Raw genomic sequence first — 14,356 nt, 5'->3', positions numbered from 1 at the left:
TATCAGAATAGGTTTGAACTACAAACAAACAAAATTAAGAGGTATTTTATTTAAAAGTTTGCTTTATAAGGACAAGTAATTTTATTAAAATAATATCATTTAATGTGTTTAAGAAAGAAGAAAGCAAAATAAGGATAAGGCATAAAATGGTACTGGAGGTGAAGCTAATGTCACCCCCCCCCCCACACACACACGTGAACACTAAGATCAAAACAATTGCATTGTAATAGGTGGCCTAGGAGTTTATCTCTAAGCTAACAGAGAACCATGGTAACTGATCCATCAAACAATTTATAGGGTCCATTAGATAAAAACAGCTAGTCCTGGTGTGAAAACTGAAACAAAATCCCCTCATATGATATAATAAACATAACAAAGACACAGTTATAATATTTTAGGGCCATTCCTTGTAGTACTCTTAATCTAAGCTGGTATCATCATGATAAAGCCCAATTCTACCAAAGAAGTGAGGCTGGTTCACAGTTACAGGGGTTAGCTCTATGCTGGTGTAATTAATAAAGGAATAGGTTTAAGACTGTGTGGAAGTAAGAATGGATGCTTAGAGTATAGTAAATCTTCTTTAAAGGTTAATTCTCTCATTTAGACTTTGACAGCTACAAGGGGCAATGAGTTTGACTCTAGCCCCTGGACTTCTGCTCTTTTGTGTTGTTAGTTAAAAACCAACCCTTATTCCTTAACAGTAGAGATTGGGTTTTATAAGACAGCATTTTCATAAAAATCTCACCTTACAAGGACGTAAACCTAACTGGAAGATATCCTGCATCTGCTTAGGGATTAATGAAGGACAGGATCAAAGTTTTCCTTATGCATTGTTTTGGATCAATGTTAATAGTTAATATTCAGACTACAGTATTGTTGAGATCTCAAAGTTCTATAGCATTTAATTTTGCTCCAATAAGTTTAGCCTGGAAAAATGTCAGCATGATTATTGATAAGTTCAGGTATTCATTTGTTCAATAAATGTCTAGGAGCCCCTGCTATGCTTCAGACCCTCTCCTAGGTGCTAGAGAAATATTAAGGCATAAAACAGACAGAAATCCTTTCCTCAAAGATTTCACCTTCTAATGAATACCTGAATTGGTCACAAATAAATTTCAATAAAACATTCTCTGAATATCTTGTTTTGAAAAAGCCTATTTCTATGCATAGCTTTCAAAATAAATTGTTTTAAAAGCTAAACTACATCTCATCGTCTAACACATAACTCTTCTTAAATTCAATGTATTTTTGGGAGACCAATATTTTTCTTGTCATCTTTATGTTATTTGAGAAAATTTTATAGTCTATTTTTATTAAGGAACTTCCAATATGAATACTTACTACAAATATACAAAATCATTACTTTTGCAGCATTACATGAATGGCAGCATTATGTATATTCTTGTGGGGCATATTTTAATATTTTATTCAATATTGAAAACTGAACTTTTATCAGTTTTTCAAGAAACCCACCTCAAAAAATCTGTTTCTAATAACAATTGTTTATCAAATCTGACAGTTTTGTAAAATATATTTCAAATTCTATCTTCTGTGATTAGTTTTTGTAAATTAATGCTAATTTTTCTATGTTCTGTATGTCTGGTGTATACATTAAATGCTTATAAATCAACCAAATACTAACTTCTGTTTAGTGAGGAATTGATATTAAAGATATTATCAAAGAAGTGAAAAATGGATTATAATTTCATTAAACTCAGATTTTTAAGATCTCTAATTCATAAAATAATACTGGATTATAATGTGTAATAATTTGGAGAGATATTTATGCCCAGACTTATAGATTAAATTGCACTAGTGCTTCAAAGAGAGACACCAGTCTGCACCTTCAGGTTGAATAGCAGTAAATTCAGGAGTGGAGCAATCCATTTCACCCTGAAATTCCTCCTTGGTCACAGCCTTTTTCAGCAGCAGCCTGCTCTTCCTTTTCAATCTCTTCAGGATCTCTGTAGAAGCAGAGGTCAGGCATGACATCCCCTGGGCGTTCATCAGAAATGGTGCCACTCATGTGCAGAACTTCCTGGGCCAGCATTCACCACATCAGACCCACTGAGGGAACGCCCTTGTTGTTGCAAGGAATGCCAATGTCCACACAAGGCAGAGGAAAGTGTGTTACGCAGTGATGGTAGGCAGGTTAACCTAAGGCACCTCTGTGAGAGGCTGGTGGTCAGCCCTGGGGTCAGGAACCACCAGAAGTCTCAGCTCCAGGAAGCCTGCCTGGATCTGGCTACTAAAGGTTCCAGGACCGAAGTGGCCAGCCCTAGGAGTCACTCCAGTAGCAGCAGCAGACCTCAACATAGCTTGCTGTCCAGTATTCATGGATGATATGACACTGATGTCAGCTGGGTTTTCAGAACAACAATGGCAGGAGCTACCATTGGCAGAAGTTTTTCCTGGGTTTTTCAGATATATAGTGTAAATGCTATCACTTTTCCTTTTGTAGATGTACTGTTCCATTTGAAGTCAAGGTTGGTGCCACCTAAGGAATTTGAGGACATCCTCCTCCTTCATTTGTAGGATATTAAGGGCTCCAGACATTCTGAAAGTTTCCCTTTAAGTTAGAATGGGAATGCAAAACAACACAACAATGCCTTATAGATCCCTGCCTGGGTAGCACTGGAAAAAAGGCTTGTTTAGTCTTCACAATAACCCTTCAGAATTAGCACTCTTATCGTCTCTATTTTGCAGGCAAGAAACTGAGTCCCAAAGACTCAGGAAAACTTGTTCAAGTTCATCAGCTAGGAAGTTGTACTCAGGTATTCTAGATCCAGAACTACTATGATATCCCTAATATTATAGCAAATATTTTTAAAAATAATATTTAAAATGAAAAAGTAGAGGCATATTCTATAAATTAGTTAGAAGACAATGATGTTTTCTATATCATGTATCATTCAAAAATTTGGAAAAAATGAAAGGAGAGACAGGTCAAAAAAGGAAGGAAGGTTAAGTATGTAAGCGATGAATCACTAAATTCTACACCTGAAACTAACATTCCACTGTATGGTAACTAACTGGAATTTAAATAAAAATTTGGAGAAAGAAAAAGAAATAAAACAATAAGATTGAAAAAATAAAATAAAATAGAGAAAAAATTATGTAAGCTGTCTCCCTAGAAAAGTCCTTGGTGTGCAGATAATCTAAATAACTGAAGATCATTTTTAGTAGTTTCTAGCTATCCTAGGGTACATATGTATATGAATGCATATACACATATCCTATAATTGTAATATATTACATATACATATGTGCATGCTATGCATGTAATACACTGTGCATACACACATTGCATGACATGTGTATGTACATATATATTTATGCACATATCAATACTTATACAACAAAGCTTCAATAAATATTATATATATATATATATATATATATATATATATATACACATGTTTTTTGGAAGCTATACATACACTGTTCAAAAAACTTCAATAAAGGGACACCTGGGTGGCTAAGTTGGTCAAGCATTGAAGTCTTGATTTCAACTCAGGTCAAAATCTCATGGTTGTGAGATTGAGCTCAGTGTCCAGCTCAACACTCAGCTGGGAGTCTGCTGGAGATTCTCTACCTCTGCTTCTGCCCCTCCCCCACTCGTGCTCTATCTTCTGCTCAAATAAATAGACAAATATAAATATAAATGTATATATTATTTATTTATATTTTTATTTATTTATTTATTTATTTATTTATTTATTTATTTATTTATTTACATGAATTCACCCAAAGCAACACAATAGATGTTACCCAAAGAACAAGATTTTTTGTTTTTGTTGGGGGGGCTATTTTTGTTTTTGTTTGGTTGAAAGGCTCATCCCATGAATGTCCACTTCCCCCAATTAAGTAGATGGAAACTCAGAGGTGAGAGCATCATCACAGTCAGATGATAAGCACAACTACCTCTATTTCTTACTTTTAAACTTAAGTGTTATCTTCCAGTAAAGCTTTTTCATTTATTCTGTAAATCTCTGTCTCAACAATCATACAGCTATAATTTAAGTAAGTATTAAAACTAAAATCCTCTTAGAAATAATATTTCTCCCTACTCTTCTTTTTGCCTTTCAGTAATTACTGTTCCTGTGGGCAGATAGTATAAAGGCTATGAAGTATTTTAACAGATTTTTTTGGTTTCATGATTAACTGATACAAAACTGAAGTGTTACCCCTCTTACATGTAATCAAGTAAAGATTATAGTTTTGATTAGCCATTGAATAAGTCCAGAAACATAATCAGATACTTGCCTATTTTGTCAACCTCTGATTTAGAGTCTTTATTGCAATTGAATGGCCCTAATCGACTAACAAATAAGATATCTGATTTAAGAAGACAAGGAATAAAAAAGTTTTGCTATGAAGTTTCCTTCTCGTTTATGCAAAGAGATGAGTTAAAATCTTTCTAATGGTCCATTAAAGACTATAAGCGTTGATATATAAGGAAAGATGACTTTCAGTGTTCTGACATAAGTTACAATCTTTATTTCATCATTTCTTTTTCTCAGATTAATCAAAAATATTTCTTGGACTCTTGCACCAAAGGAGAAAGAATCATAATCTCCACCTAGAAATGTTCATCTCATTAGAAAAATAATACAACTAGATAAGAAAAAGTAGAAAATTCCACATTTTATTGAAGTATAAAATTGTGCCAAACATACAATAAATCTTCATTTTCTATTTTTGTTACCCTTAAGAACTTTTTATTCTTTTGACAGCTCCTTTACTTTCAAATATTGGGTATCTTTAGGGCTAATTTTTCCACCCTTTTCTTCTACACACTCTTTCAATGATCTGATCCTTTCCCATGGCTATGAAACCATACAAATTTGGTGTTTCCTGAATGTACATGTCAGTACAGACCTCAGACATAAGAGCCTGGTGTCATTCTATACATATGCTTAAATATCTCAAATGTTCCTAAAATTTAGCCTTTCCAAAACTGATCTCTTGATCATTCTTCTTCCACACTAAATCTGCTCCATCTCTAGACGTCCCAATCTCTATACTGCTAAAGCCAGAAATCTGAGAATTGTCCTTAATATCTTACCACTTCTCCTTGACTCCTATATTTAGTACATTATAAAGTCTTATTAATTTGACTTCCAAAATATTACTTAAATCCATCTGCATCTCACTTAGCATTCTGATTGCTTGCTTACTTGGCCTTCCAGCATTTGTCCTTTTTCCTTTTTCACCTCTCTCCCTTCTCCATCCATTCTCCACACAGCAGACCAAATGACCAATTTAAAGTGAAAATCTCATGATGTCATTTTTTCTTAAAAACCTTCAAGAACTTCCAATTGTATTTAAGATAAAGTACGAGTACAATTTTAATCATATACCTTGCCACCTTTATGTCTCAAATAAAATAGTTATTTCCACAGAACTTTATGATTTGTTAATATATATTTCTTATAGATAGTTTTCATTTTATTTTGTTTTTATTAATTTCTCTGTTTATCTATCCATACTAGACTTTAAGCTGCATGAAGCAGGGGCCATACCTCCTTATACACAACATCCATTTTATCCTCTAACTCTATTTTATTTATTATCCCTATTTTACAGATGAGGAAAATGGCTTAGAGAAGATGAGTGGCTTTCCTGAGGATACACATCTGATATAATGAAAAACTTGATTTAAACCAAGATCTATGGGAAGCTGAGGGCTATATAATTATCTACGATGTTGTATCATCTCCCACAGATGTCCCAAAGCACAGCTGTACTAGGGAACTTTCTCTTGTAAATTACTAATGAGCTATAGTCAACATGAAAGGAAGTCTCAAAAATGTCAAATATCAAACAATTCATTAATTGAATGATTGTAAGGGAGGTAGGGTAAGAAACTGCCCCACTTTGTGGGGTGAGGGGGCAGTTTACACAATATTTTTATATATAAAAACTTCATGTGCTAAGAGCTTTGAAGAAAAATGACCCAGATCCCAATTCCTCCATTTCAAATTTCCTAATATGTAAATAGTTTTAAGATTTAAGAATTAAATGAAAAAATAGCTATGACATATTTAGCATAATATTATACTCAAATAATACTTATTAGTATATTCATTAGTCTTTTTTTCAATACAGTTGCATAATCACATAGTGAGAGAAGAGAAGAAGGAGGAGAGGATAGGAGAGGAGAAAAAAGGAGAGGAGAGGAGAGGAGAGGAGAGGAGAGGAGAGGAGAGGAGAGGAGAGACGAGACGAGCTGAGAAGACAAGACAAGACAAGACAAGACAAGACAAGACAAAAAGGACTGGAGAATGTGTTGTCAGTTTTAAGTCTGAGGGTGCTTATGGTTAAGTAGCAGTGAATATGTCATAATTCCAGTCAAGCAAAATGGAATCCTCCAAGGTTCAGGAAATGGAATGAGCTCCAATTCCCTGCACTTGATGAGACTCCCTCTAGAAGGTATAGAGAACTTTACAGATGAATTCAGCTTATGATCCTTTAAAGCCCTGACCTTATCCTTCCTTCTTACTCTGTATACTTAAATGTTTCCTTTAGTATCCTTCAAGGGACCCCTAGTGCTTTGTTCTTATAAACACTCCTCAGAACTGCTGTTCTGATACCTACATCCTTAGTTCCCCTTGGAATCGGTTCTCCCAGGGCTTCCTGCCTGGACCAAGGTATATCATCTCAGGGAATATTGGATTTTCCTGTGGGAAAACCTCCTCCAATTGTAGCAATTACCAGTTGTCCATAATCATCTTTTTGGATACCTTGTTCTGCTAAGTCTCTCCTCCTTCCTCTCCATCCACAAAATAGGAGGTAGGTTCGTTGTTCACCATTCTATTATGTGTGGAAATAGTAATGAAATCATGTTCAATCCCTTTATTCCATAATGCAATGTAATTAACTTCTCCTCTATTAACCCCTATTAAAAGGTTAAAATTCTAAAGACCCAAGACACATACAATGGACACTTAAAGAAGAAAATACTTGAGAGTGGGGGAATTTCTAACATCACTCTAGAATAAAGCTAATATATTCAAAAGTAGTTTATTAATAGCATAGTTTTTTTTAAAGCACAAGAAAACTGTCATTTCTTTAGAACTGATATTAAAGTTGAACTAGTTATGGTTTGTAATTATTAAAAATACTTTGGGGGATAGTTTCAAAATACTTATATATATTACTGGTCTTGTGGAAAAACAAGGAAGGTAACCAAACTCAGGAGCCCTCCCAATTTTTTTGTTGGTGGTATTCTTTATTTTTGATAACCCTGATCCCATTCCCAAACATTATCCTTTTCCTCATGATGCATAATTACCATGCAAAAGACATGCTTCTTCAGTCCATTGTCTGTATTCATCACAATTCATCACCCCTGTCATAGACCTTTCCTTTCTGGGCCATTCTACTTCTTCCTGACTGATCTTTCCTAGTGCCTTGCTCTAATTCCTGTTAAATCTTCTTTCTATGACTAGTGTCACATGGGGCAGATGGGTGGAGGGTTTAAGCCCTGCTTACCCATGGAGTTCTATCATGCCTTTTCCAATATACTCAGGTGCGTTAATTTCATCATTGGATGCTGCCAAGTTAGCAGCCTGCCTTCTTCGTTGCAATTATTTGTGAAAACAAATTATGCATAAAAAATAAGACTTATATAGAAAAAGGAGAATGAATCTGAGTACCTTACCCCCCTTGCCTTTGACATGCAAAGATATTACAATAAGTCAATGAACTGGCAAGGGTCTGGCTCAAGGCAGATTCCAACTAAGAGCATCTAAAAGCAATTGCATAGAAGAGAGAAGGAGTTTGAAAGCATTAAGTATGTCTCTTTATCAAAGCTATGGGTGAGTTGAGATTTCTGATTCTCCCCACATAGACCACTGAAAATTCAATTACTACTAATACAATTAATTTTGGTAATATGAGTGTACTTTATGGGCCATGGCAGAGTGAAATACTCTGAATTGAAAAAGACTTTACCATTCATGAAGCTATTGTTGCTGACAAATCAAATGACATCCATGACAGGAAGAAATAGACAGGAAGTTGTAGATTTCTAGATCCACTAATGGTGGCATGGAGGTCTCAGAAAGAGTGGTCAATATGGGTCTGTCAGGAAGCAGCATGGAAGAAATGGCAGGAAATGGTTCCTGAACATTATGTTCTACATTCCCCTGTAGAGCTTCAGAGATATTTAGGGAGAGAAACACCTAGAAATATTAGGAAGTTTTACAGAAAAGTAGATAAGCAACCAAAATTCTTATAACTTGGGATAATAACGTGATTGTGTGTGTGTCTCTGTTTTTTAAATTTTGATCTATAAACTGCTAAAACTCCCTTATAGTCTTACCCTTTTCCAAGAATACCTGAACTTACATGAAATTTTGATTTCCCCAATATCATTGCTTGAATATAAGAGAGACCCCTGCTGCTTATCTTTAATAGTAATTGATTTTTATGGGATACAGGGTTTCTCTGAAAAATATTACGTTTCTCAGTCCTCCTTATAAGTATATATGGTCATGTGAAGAAGTTCTGACCAATGAGATATAATTTTTGTATAGGAATCTACCATAAGTTTGCAGAAACATACCTTAAGCAGCTGAGGTATGTTCTTTGTTTCTTCTTCCTTCCTTCCTCCATCCTCTTGCCAGGAACATCACAATACCATCTTGAATGACGAAGATGAAGGTAACATCCTAGAAATAGTAAGGCAGTGAGGCAAGGATGTTATCTTCTTGATAAATCAATGGAGCTGAGCCACCACATGAGCCCTGGAAAATACAAGACAGCATTTTCATTCTCATGTCTGGCACTTGGACTGAGAGGGCCAGAAAAGCTGGAGGCTGGATAAGCATCTCTCTCTCCATGGAGCTTTTTCATGGAAGCCAGCTTAGCTAAACTATCATCTGGTTTCCCTTCTATCCAGCTAATTGTTTCTTCTCAGTCATCTAAAATGGGATACTTTCCTCTGCCTTCTGGCCACTTTCCAAGGTCCTGCCCTCCACACATTTGACTTCTTCCTCTACACTCTGTCCCCAGGTAATGCAATTACTTCCTGAGACTGCTGAGTGACCAAGCTCTGCCTAGAATGACATTAAAAACTTTGCAACATGACTCCAAGTTTGTATTCTCTACTCTCCCCAGAATGTCAATGGCATTTGCAGGAAAAACACACATTGAAATTCCCCTACCTTTTGCTCAGTCTCCCCCCTTCTCTCTGGAATAAACTGTCCTTCCTTTCTATCCCATGTGATCATATATGACCACTGTCTGACACAGTCAGCCCTCAATAAATATTAGTTTCAAGACATAAACAAGTTCGTATGTCATTTTTTTCCCTGAGATCATGCCCAATATCCTTAGAACTAACTGTTGCCTCTTCTCTGCTTCCATAGCAGTTCATCTTAAACTTATGTTTACTATAGTACATATTTCATTGTATTGGAGTTGGTTGCTTGACTATCTTTCCCATGCCCCTCTATGAAAGGTTGCAAACAGCCAGCCCAGGGGTCAAAAATCATGTCACTGAGTAACCTGTTTGGTCAGAACAATATTGGTAAACATTAAATTCAAAGGTTTGGCAGGCATCCTCCACTACCTCAGGCCCCAACTCTCCCTACTGTCTTATTTCTGCTTTTCACATATTCACAGATAAATTCCTGCCCCACCTTTCCTTGGAAGAAGATACTAAACCTTAACTAATTGCACTCCCCATCATATCTCACCACAACTGGTGCATAATGGGAGCAAACCTTTCTTGTTGTTTTGGCCCTACCTATGGACTATGCTCAAAAGAGTTAGTATCTCTAAAGCATATTTTCACAGATTTCAACACTCAAATTCTTCAATGCTTCCTCCAAAACAAGTCCTTAAGGACACAGGTCTTCTAAGGCACATGATACTGGAGACTGAAATAGTTCAAATGCTTTCCTGAGTTCTACATTGTACCCTGGGAAAACCAGAACAGAAGGTGGGACAGGAAGCAGAATTTAATTCTGTCCAGTTCTACCAAGGAATAACAATCACTACTGCTCCCCCCAGCAGGCAATGTCAAATCCCAGTCAAATCACAACCATTACTTCCTCTCATTCTTCAGATAGTCACAGTGAAGCTGAAAAGTCTCTCAAAACACAAAATTGCTTTTGCTAGCCTTTTAAACATTAACATAGAAGACAAGCTTCTTTCCAGCATACATTAAAAGTGGGAAATTTTACTTAACCCAAATAAACTTGGTGCATCTCATTATTAAAAAAAAAAGGAGAGAGAAAGAAAGAAAATGCTCTACCTAGGAATATGAATACATTTTTACAATTGCTTCAAGATTCAGTGTGAATTTTTTAATACTTAATATCCTAAGTTGTTTTCTTCATTTCCACAGAAATAACTCTGCAAGTTCAGAGTTTATTTTTTAAACTACTTTTTTTTCCAAATCAGTGAGAAAAAAAATTACCATATCTTTCAGCTATATAAAATAGTTTTACAGTTTAGCACTTGAAAAACAACCCCTATCAATCACAAGCAGTAACTGAGACACTTTATGTACCAAACAACTTAAGTTTAAATTGAAACATCACTGATTGGCAAGAAAACATTTTTTGCCTTTCTAGTTTCTAGCATGTCTTCTTATCAATAGATATTAAGTCTAAGGCAAAATCAATCTGTGGTTCTACTTTAAATATTTCTAGGACCTAGGGGGTGAGTGATGGGAAAATCCTGTCCAATTATTAAAAAGCATGTTATAACTATGTATGTTTTCCTGCAAATACTTCCTGCCTGAGGAAAACTCCCTAGGGACATTATTATCTTTCTAATACCATTACAAGAAGAAATATTTAGCAATCTGATTAAATACAGGTTGAATCTGCTAAGTAATAAAAGCACATGTTGGAAGCAAATAAAGTTGTTTACTCTTTGCAAGTTGGCAGTGTATTAACATCCAAACCAATTATATTCTCCACCCTCCCAGCTCTCCAAAAAAGAAAAGTCAATGTTCTGTACTTGCATTTTCTACTAAAACATTTCATTTCTGTCCAGTAGTTAGGGAGTTATTTTTGTGTGAAAACATGCTGGGACAGGATTCTAGAACTTTACTGTTAATAGATATCAATCTGTAACATAACAAAAGATTAACTCCAAATGAAGAAATTTAATCTTCAATATATTTTACATAACTTTATTTTATCTTTGTATGTATATCATATGTGCATATACTCATAATATGTATATACCTATTTATTAACACACATTTTAGATCTCCGTTTATAAAGAAAGGAATCATTGTTAGGCCCTCTTCTAAGGCCATTGAACAATTTCTATTTCTCCTATGAAGAGAACAGTTCATTTCACACCAGCAACACTGGAGAAACAGCAGGATAAAGAAAGAAGAGGGCTAAATCGCAGATTTGCTATTTGTTTATTCACTCATTCAACAAATACTTTTTAAGCATCTTCTCTTGTTAAGCATCGTGTTAGATGTTGAATATTGTAGTCTATAAAACTTACAGTCTAAGGAATTGTTTATGATTCTAGGGAGCTAAATGGGAACTCGGGAAGCCCATTCTCTCCAACTCCTCCTAGATCTGATGACACAGAATCTTAGACACATGAAATAAATCCCACTTTCTCTCTCTCTCTCTCTCTCTCTCTCTGACTTATTCCGTATAATAAACTTACTAGTTGCTTTACTAAAAAAAGGGAATCAGAGATATAGATTAAAATGTAACCACAATCAAAGTGCAGAGTTCCTTATAATGTTTTTCATTAGATTTTGTAATATAAATTATAGAGGTGATGTTAAAAAATTAAACCGTTTATAAATATGAGTCATCATTAGCATATTTTGAATATTATTATTTATTAGAATATTAATAATTTATTAGTTTTTAATTAATCATTAAATCACTTTACACAATTAAGGCTAATTAATGCAGAGGGATTTCAGAGGAAGGATGTTCTGAAATATCTCCTTTTTTTTTATTAAGGAAATAGCACAATTCGAAGTTGTTACGCAGACCTTAGGCACAGCTCAGCTATTGGACAGGGAGAGAGATCTGCATAACAGCATTTTCATGGTTCGGGCACTAGAGTGACATGGAGCTCAAGAAATAAAGTACTTCTAAGTTAAGCAAGTTGCAAGATGAAAAATATAGTGGTTCCTAAAGTGACTTCCTGTTAGTTTGGGAGAAGCTCCATAGGTAATTCTAATCTTCCTTCCCTGTTCCTCAAGTTGGGAAATTCTGCCATGGACTCTAAGCTCCTCAAGAACAAAATGATGTCTCATTCATCTTTACATGGCTAACGTCCATAACAATAACTGACACAGAGCATTACAGACTCTATGTTTGTGTATCCAGAAGATTCATATGTTAAAGCTCTAACCCCCATAGCAGCTGTATTTGGAGTAAGGAAATAATTAAGGTCAAATGAGATCACAAAAGTAGGGCCCCAACCGAACAGGATTAATATCCTTATAAGAAGGGATACCAGAGAGCTCTCTTTCTCGTTCACCTTCTCTCTCTCTCTCTCTCTCTCTCTCTCTCTCTCTCTCTCTCTTTCTTACCAAGGAAAGACCATATGAGTACATAGTGAGAAAGTGACCATCTACAAACCAAGAGGATAGCTCTCACCAGAAACTGAATCAGACAGCATCCTGATCTTAGACTTCCCAACCTCTAGAATTATGACAAGATAAGTTTTTTAAGCCACGTAGACTAAGGTATTTTGTTATGGCAGCTTGAGCAAATATAGAAAGAACCATGGTGATTAGTGGTCAGCTAAACAAAGTTCTTCAGAATATTCCAGGATTTCTCATTCAAACATTTTTTTGAATATCTGCTGTGTCAGGTACTATGGTATTCAAATTGTTATGAAATGAAAGAGAACTGCAGTTATATTTCTGCATCTATAAAATGGGAACAATATAATACATTCTTAGGGTTATGAAGAATAATTTATTTAGAAAGATCTTAGTTCAGTGCTTACACAGAGGATTCACCCCATCATTTGTTATCATTATGTCTCAGGATGACATGACACCAACGAAAACTATAGACTTTTTTCTCTTTCTGTTTACAAAGATGCTGGGAATATTGCTCACATCAACTGGCATTTTTCATGGTTATATTCCTCATATTGCCTTGGGAAACAGGGTTGGGACTTGGGTAAAGCAAAAAGACACCTATACCCAAAACTTAAGGCTCATGTAAGTACAACCCTTTACCTGCATGACACAGAGAATGAGCACCTCCTTAAATTCTGTAATCTAGTTGCCTCCTTACTTCCCATCCCTTTTGGGGAATCTCCTTTATGAGGATGAATAATCTTATAACTATTAGGAGTAATCTTCCATAGGAATATGGGAAAACAGGTATAAGACCATTTGGATTTTGAACATTTAGGGTGAAACTGCTTATATTGGGTTGAGTAGTGTCTCTCCAAAATTCATGTTCACATGAAGCTGTGAATGTGATCTTATTTGGAAATAAGATCTTCGCATATGTAATCAAGTTAAGGTCATGATAAATTAAGATAGGCCCTAAATCCAATATGACCAGTATCTTTATAAGAAGGAAATTTGGACACAGGGACACAGACACAGAGTGGGGAAGTCATTTAAAGATAAAAGCAAAGATTTGAATGGTATATCTACAAGGCAAGTAATTCCAAGGATTGCTGTCAACTATCTGAAACTGCTAGAGGCAAGGAAGGATTCTTCCCTAGAGTCTTAGAAGGGGGTATTAGTCTTGCTGCCACCTTGATTTCAAACTTCCAGCCTCCTCAAATGAAAGAAAATAAATTTCTCTTATTTGGAAGAGAATAGTCTGGATCTGTGAGGTCAATAATGACTCAGTGCCTGTGGGACCTCATTTCTCAGGGAGGGGGCTATCCATATGAACTAAGAAACTGAGCACTAGATCCAATCCTGGGAGCCAAGAGTGGGGTAGTTATGACTGAGCTTAGCACTCACACTGGGGTGTCACCCTTCTTCAAAAACACATGGAAGGGATGCCTGGGTGGCTAAGTGGTTGAGTGTCTGCCTTTGGCTCAAGGTGTGATCCCAGAGTCCTGGGATCGAGTCCCACATTGGGCTCCCTGCAGGGAGCCTGCTTCTCTCTCTGCCTGTGTCTCTCCCTCTCTTTTTGTGTCTCTCATGAATAAATAAATAAAATCTTAAGAACAAACAAACAAACATGGGAGTCCCTGGAGGAGTCTCACCATCATTGTCACATTAGTATGTTGTCAGGTGAGCAGGGTTGTGGAAGAGCATGTTCTGACATCTCTGTAGAGCCAATGCTCGTCAAGAACAAGTACCACCAAGGACCAATGGAAACAGCAGTTGTCTGTCCATGTGAATATAGAAGCTAGACTGGTCACC

General features: G+C 35.8%; 1 pseudogene; it reads right to left on the bottom strand.

The window, feature by feature from the left end:
* Positions 1-1,812: 1,812 nt before the first annotated feature.
* Positions 1,813-2,516, bottom strand: LOC129514517 (40S ribosomal protein SA-like; annotated as a pseudogene).
* Positions 2,517-14,356: the final 11,840 nt, after the last annotated feature.

The sequence above is a fragment of the Nyctereutes procyonoides genome, unplaced genomic scaffold (genome assembly GCF_905146905.1).
Source record: "Nyctereutes procyonoides isolate TBG_1078 unplaced genomic scaffold, NYPRO_anot_genome, whole genome shotgun sequence".
NCBI lineage: Eukaryota > Metazoa > Chordata > Mammalia > Carnivora > Canidae > Nyctereutes > Nyctereutes procyonoides.
The sequence above is the reverse complement of the archived record's forward strand: the minus strand, read 5'-3'. Positions and strand labels throughout refer to the sequence as shown.